Genomic DNA, 6,621 nt, shown 5'->3' on the forward strand with positions numbered 1-6,621 from the left:
TTTTTCTCAGCGCATTCACGGGTTAGAAGACCTGTTCAGGTTCATCTCTAGCTGATAAACTGTCTCAATCTGACTCAAGGATCATCGAGGCGCCATTCTTCCTCATACCCGAGCTTGAACTTGTTGGACTGTCACAAAGCAAGTATTAAGTTTGCAGAGCACAGAGAGCCGAAAAGTGCGCGACAATTATCGGTCACCGCAGTTAGCCTTGGTAGTTGATGATCTACCAAGGCGTCATAAATCAGACACACTGTTTCTGACATAAGCCAAATCAAAACAGCCTCGTAAACGTACTGCTGCATGCGGGCTGCTGACAGTTTGGTGTCTGCCTGCATTTTTAGAGATTTTCCCTTTTGGGCAAACACAAAGCGATTGTTTGTTGGTGAAAGGTCAGCACCTACACAGTGGTCTTGTGGCGGACTTAAGTTTTCTGTGCATTGTAAATCAGAATATGGGAGGTGCTGTGGCAGTAAATGTGATGAGAGATATAATGAGGATTTTTTTCCTTGGCGTGTTCTTTAGGAGAGTTTGTCTCAGTGGGTGTTCACAAGCTGAACATGTGAACCAGAACAGTGATAGTGTTAAGAGGAACTTGTGGTTTGGAATGCAAGTGCGTGTCTGAACATTATGCTAGGAAGTGTTTTGGATAAGAGTGTCTGTTGTACATTAGCTTCTTTCTTTCTTTCTTTCTGGCTCTTCTGCTGGCAGTGTTTGAACTGCAATATGGGGCATTTTGCACCATCTGATACTTTTCATTTTCATGTCATTTAAACACCAATCACTTATAACTATAGATATGAGACTATAGCTTTCACATTCATTTGACAGACATCATTTCTTCCTTTCCCAACCCAGGGCAATCGGAAATTGTGCTGTCTGTTTGACGTGTGTCTAGATTTCTTAAAGTCTTCATTTAAATTGCAAAGCTGCTAGAATCAGATCTTCTTTGAATGCATTGTGTGATGTTTTGGCTGAAAACACTAAAGCCCTTTGGGATGACATGTGTCATCCACCATCATCTCAGAGCTGCCTTTTCATGACACTAACTGATGAGGTTTGGTGTTGTCTAATAACTCAAGACCGCTGTCAGGGAGGGAGGGGGGGAAACACAGGCTGACACTTGCATGAGGGTAAACTAGGAAAGCTGACAGAAGAGTGCTGGGAGACGGTGGGTATTGCAGTTTGAGTGAAGCGTAGAGAAAAGGACGTGATGAATCCAGACCAGTCAGCCTTGCATCCAATCGTTACGCAGAGAATGATTGAATGGAGGGTAGCATGCAGCAGGCTGAGTAAATTAAAGGTATCCGCAGCTCTCACCTCCTCTTAGCTTAGCTTGGAGTCTTAAATGGAGGATTGCTTTTTACCAGTGGGACCAGATGTAACCTACATCTGTCAGGCTTCATTAGCTACGTCAATCTGGAAAGTACTGTTCCTTTTGGGTTTACAAATATTATTATTTATTAATTTTTCAATCAGTTCGCACTTTTAGGCAAACACAATTTACAGTTTGAAGTTTCCAGCACTGAACTTTTAGATATATTTCAGCTTGCACTTGAGCGTGCTGTCGCTCTGAGTTTAACTAAAGGTGATCAGTCTTTAAGGAGGATCACAGAATTAGACTAATTTCCACAGGGAGAACTGAATGTTACACTTCACTGAGCATTTTTCGTGCTATGCGGTGTGACTGAGGATTGGACTTAAATTCGTCACTTGAAACCTGTCCTGTTAAATACCCTATTGATGTTTTAGGTCTTTTACAGCATGTCTTCTTGTATTCATCACCTTGACGTCTCTTCTCTCAATTCCACATTATTGCATTACTGGTGTTTTGTTAATTAAGATTTGGTGGTTAAACCATTTTTGAGGCTCAGCACATGAGTTTTCCTAACATGAATACAGATGATTGGTGAGGCACTATACAGGGAATAAGCTGCCTGGTGGGTTTTTGAACACACTGATTTCATATGAATGTAAAATAAGACGGGTTTTTCTTAAAAAAACAAAAAAACATGATGAATGCTAATCCATATTTATTCTGCTTGCATGTTTTTCAATAAACCTTCATTCACTGGGTTACTAGCTTAACTAATTACATTTTTTCTCATTTATTTCTGTGTGACTCTTGTGAGAGCGGAGCAAGGATGAACACACTAATAAAGATTTTTCATGTGGAGCAGATGTGTGTTGTCCTGCCACCTTGTGGCAGTGCAGTAACAGCACCATAACATGTACAGCCACACACAGAGCCTTCCCTTTCCTTCACCCACACCCATGTTTTCCCTATAATGAAATGAATGAGCAAATGTGTTTACAATAGCAGATGAGCACGTCATCCCTATCATGCAATATTTGCTCACAGTAATACTTAAAGCCAAGCCCATCCAGGCTTTGGACACTTGTTTATGGATGAACTGATGTCCTGCTGTGCCGTCGGAGGCTAGTTGGAATGCAGAGCTATATTTAAACTTCCCCTGGGGTGCCATTAAATCATGTAATTTCTTCGTCAGGCCTGGCTGACCCCATTACCCACATCAGAGAGAATTAAGAAAGAAAAATCATTATTTGTTGAATATTGAAATTGTATCTATGTGCTATGCTACATTTTAAATTTAAGCACTACTGTAGACATTCACATCGTGTGTGACTAACAAACAGAATAAGCTCCAATTCCTTAGATGTGGATGTTGGAATGGTAGGAGAGGTGTGATCAGTCTTGGTTGGTTTTTCCAGTTGGGGCTTTGCCATATCCTACCACTCTTAGTAACAATCCCAATATAAATCAAAAAAGTGCAAATGAGCTGCTTTTTCAAGTGTGTGTTGTTAGATGATGCCAACAGTTAAGTAGAAACTCACACATAGAACCTTCGAATAAATTAACCTGGAGTAGTTTATAGATATGGACCAGACATAAACAAATAATGCTCTCTGTTTTAAATATTACATAATTATCACATAAATTATCCCTGTGACAGACTGGTGACCTGTCCAGGGTGTACCGCCTCTGGCCCAGTGACAGTTTGTATTGATGGATGGCTTCAGATATAATTAAGAATATTACATAGTTTGAATGATTCATTAGAGAAAACAATGCAATCACTCTTTTCTCAGGGTGACTCCTTATAAGTCTTAAGTGTTTTTGTGTTTTTCTTTGAGTTTGCTAGGAGGTACAGATCATCAGATCAAAAGAAATCAATCCTTTTAAACCACCAAGAGAAATGAGAAAATGACAAAACCTTGATGCATAAAAGGAAGATGTTGTTGCTTTTGCTTTGCAGGGGTAAGAATACAAACTGTGCTTTCACTCAGCAAAATGGGATGTACAAGTTTAATTGTGTTTCTGCTGTGTTATTTTGGAGAAAGCGGGAACAGAATGAAAAATTAAAGAATTTAATCCAGCTATAGTCTTTTTGGCTTTTTGTTTTTTTGGTAGATAAGTGAGTTAGTACTTGGCATTGAGGGCTATTAATGCAATGGCCTGTACAAATGTCTTAAGTTCTATGTGATGGTTAAAAGCCCGATCTGTTAGCTCCTGCATCTGTAGTACTCCTAACCTTGAGTGGGTGTTCAGATCCACAGGGGATGGAAGATTCCCCTGTTCTCTTCAGAAGCAAGCGGGAGAAGTGGGGAAAAAGACTGTCTCAGAGACAGATATTTATAGAGAGAGTGGGAGAAAGTGAGATTGTGGCTTGAAAGGTTAGAGTAAAAGAGAGCGGCGGAATGACAGAGAGGGAGAATGACAGAGTTGTCGAGTGAAACAGGGAGATGGTGGAGAATATGAAGCAGGAAGATTTAGAAATAGATAATGCTGCAGACACCACCAGAGGCTGTGTGGACCCTGCTGTAAATTTCTGGGCCTCTGTAGGTCAGGGTGGCACTTTATTGTCTGTGTTGACCCTAATTAAATCCTGCAGATATTGCGAATGAGTCACTAAAGGGCTTGAGAAACTATCTTCTCAGGGTATGTCATGTATTTATGTGTCTATTGTTTCCCTATTGTCTCATCTTGGTCTACACCACACGAGTTTATTGCAGTGATCTTAAACACAGATTATTAACACCACGAGAGAATTTAAAATATCCTTTAAGAATAATATAGGTAGCTAAGCATTTTGTGAAGTTAAATTGGCTCTTCTGAAGTGTTATTAATCTTAAATAACTCATACACAAGTAATAATGTCAACGTAAAGTCTTAATGTTCCCATATGGGTAGAATTATGGGACTAAGTAGACAGCTAAACCACTAAATCACCTCCTCTGAAGTCAAATTTGCTCAAATCTGTAGCTCTTTTTCTGCTCTGACAGCTGAAGCAACCATTTGTTCCAGGTACCCAGGAATCTATTGGCCTTATGACACTGAATCTCTGCAAGGCTCCAGACTCTCAGTGAGCCTTCTAGCTGTAATTACGGTTTCCCATCTACTGGGATTGTTCAGACCAGGCCCACTGAGACTCTGCTCTAAATCTCCTTGATGTTGTCAGTTGGCCGTCCAGATAGGTAGCTGGATAGGCACAAAAAAGGGAGGGCCTCCTGGAAGCGAGCTCCACTCCAGGGCAGCTGATGTATGGACCGTCGTGGGCCGAATAACAGATGATTTCTCCTCACACACTAGGCCGTTCTGAAGTCATTGTCAAACTCGGCAAAACGTGTCCGGGAGGATAGATGGGAGTTTGCTGCGTTCAGGATAACGTCGAAAAAATGTTGTCTCCTGTGATGAGACACACAGTGGCACAGATAGCCATTTTCCCGCTGTAAAAAGGAAGGAGTTTATAGGAGCTGGGCTGTCAAGAAAAAGGAGTAAATGAGGATATGTGGAGGGAAGTGGTAGCTCAGCCTCAGATGTTAGTCATTATACTTCTGTTTGTGGTTTTAGTGTCCAAACAGAGCAACTATATAACAGTTTAATCAGTTATTCTTTTGCAAGAAAAAAAGCTGATTGAATCAGCAGCACAACACTCAGCACATGCTGTATTAGAAATAAAAATTAATGAAGCAATTTCAAAACAATAGAAATGAACAGAGGAGAGTAGACCTTTTTAACGTTTGGCTGTTATGAACAATTCAAACTACGTACCGATGGAGCTTCCACACACTGAATTAACCTTAAATAAATGAACAAAGTCTGAAATTTGTGGCTCCACGAGTGCCTCCAATTAAGTCCTCTGTTAACTTGTTGCAAACAACGATTTTATGTTGTTAGGTAGATCTATATTCAGTCACGGTTTAAAGGAAATTTTATATTGTAGACGTAATATCACCATATGCTCTATTAATTCACCAAAAGCTTGCATAAATTATATAGAGTGGTATAAACTGTTGCTCACATTGTGTCCGATGTCAGCTGGAAGTGCCACCTTTGCAGCTGCAAATGTATGCTTGGTAACTAGATTGTTAACTTTGTTTTTACTGTGTGTCATATTGAGAGAAACCTCGAAATGTAGCCTGATAAGAAGTGAACTCTAGTTCTGAATTATTTCATTTAGTCCATCCAACGATTTGCAGTCATAAACTGTGTTTTTGCCTTAGAGATTGCCTTTGACGACAGTATTCTGTTCTGAAATCCAGCAGGACTTTTGTTTCTGCTGCTTTTCTCCTGATCGAATGTACAACTCGTGCGATGTAACCATTGTTTCCACTCCAAACTAGCCTATAGAGAGTTTAGCGTGAAAACTGTCTCCACGATCGATTTGCATTTTCACGTATTTGAACTAGCACGTATTTATATAGATGGCTTTCTGACTGAGAGCACAATTGTTGTTTTCTAAGCTTCCTGCTTCCTTTATGTTAAAAAAATGTCTGTTTACAGGAGCATGAATTAGACTAAGATGTAAAACATTTCATGGAGCTTTGTTGCAGACTGAGATGGGCTGATTGCCTGTCTCTCCAGTTTGAAATATTGATTTGTTTTTATGTTGTTGTTCAAAAGTAAATTAAACAACTTTCAAATCAAATCAGTGTGCGCTTTTGCAAAGAAAAGATAAAAGGACAAATATTCAGACTTTCTCTGTGAAACTAAACCAGCGCTCTGTTCCAACCACACCGCTATTGTGTGTGTGTAACAAAAGTTGATTAAAACAAGACACTAAAGTGACACTGTACACACTATGCAGATATATTAAACGGCAATATTTCATTATATGCAATCACTCACGGCTGTGCACATCAGTGCGTCAGGCTACAAGATAAGTGAGACCAGTTGTGGTTGGAGTTGCCATGCAGTCGAAGTGAAAGAGAAATAAAAAGAGCAGGAAAGACAGATAGCTGAAGGGTTTTTTTTGTTTTTTTTTTTACAGTGGAGCATGATTATTATGAGAGCATCAATCCACATTATGACACACTGCAGTTCCACTCATTTTCAACACTTTGCCTCAATGGAAAACTAAAGTACTGCATTTTATATTCACTGTTTGTTATTATTCCAACTACAGCTGGAAATTACTGTTAGTAAGCCTTATAAGCTATGTGGGGCTTTGCACTTTCCTGGGTTGTGTGACGCAACCCTGAAAGCTTGACGTTCGTGTCCCTCATTTACCTAAAACTGGGCACAAATGCAATTACCAACGCAAATATTTAGATTGTGGGAAAGAAGAGGAACGTGTCAGCGGTTGGCGTTCTGGGAAGCTT

Source organism: Simochromis diagramma, unplaced genomic scaffold (assembly GCF_900408965.1).
Source record: "Simochromis diagramma unplaced genomic scaffold, fSimDia1.1 OVJJ01000481.1, whole genome shotgun sequence".
NCBI classification, from domain to species: Eukaryota; Metazoa; Chordata; class Actinopteri; order Cichliformes; family Cichlidae; genus Simochromis; species Simochromis diagramma.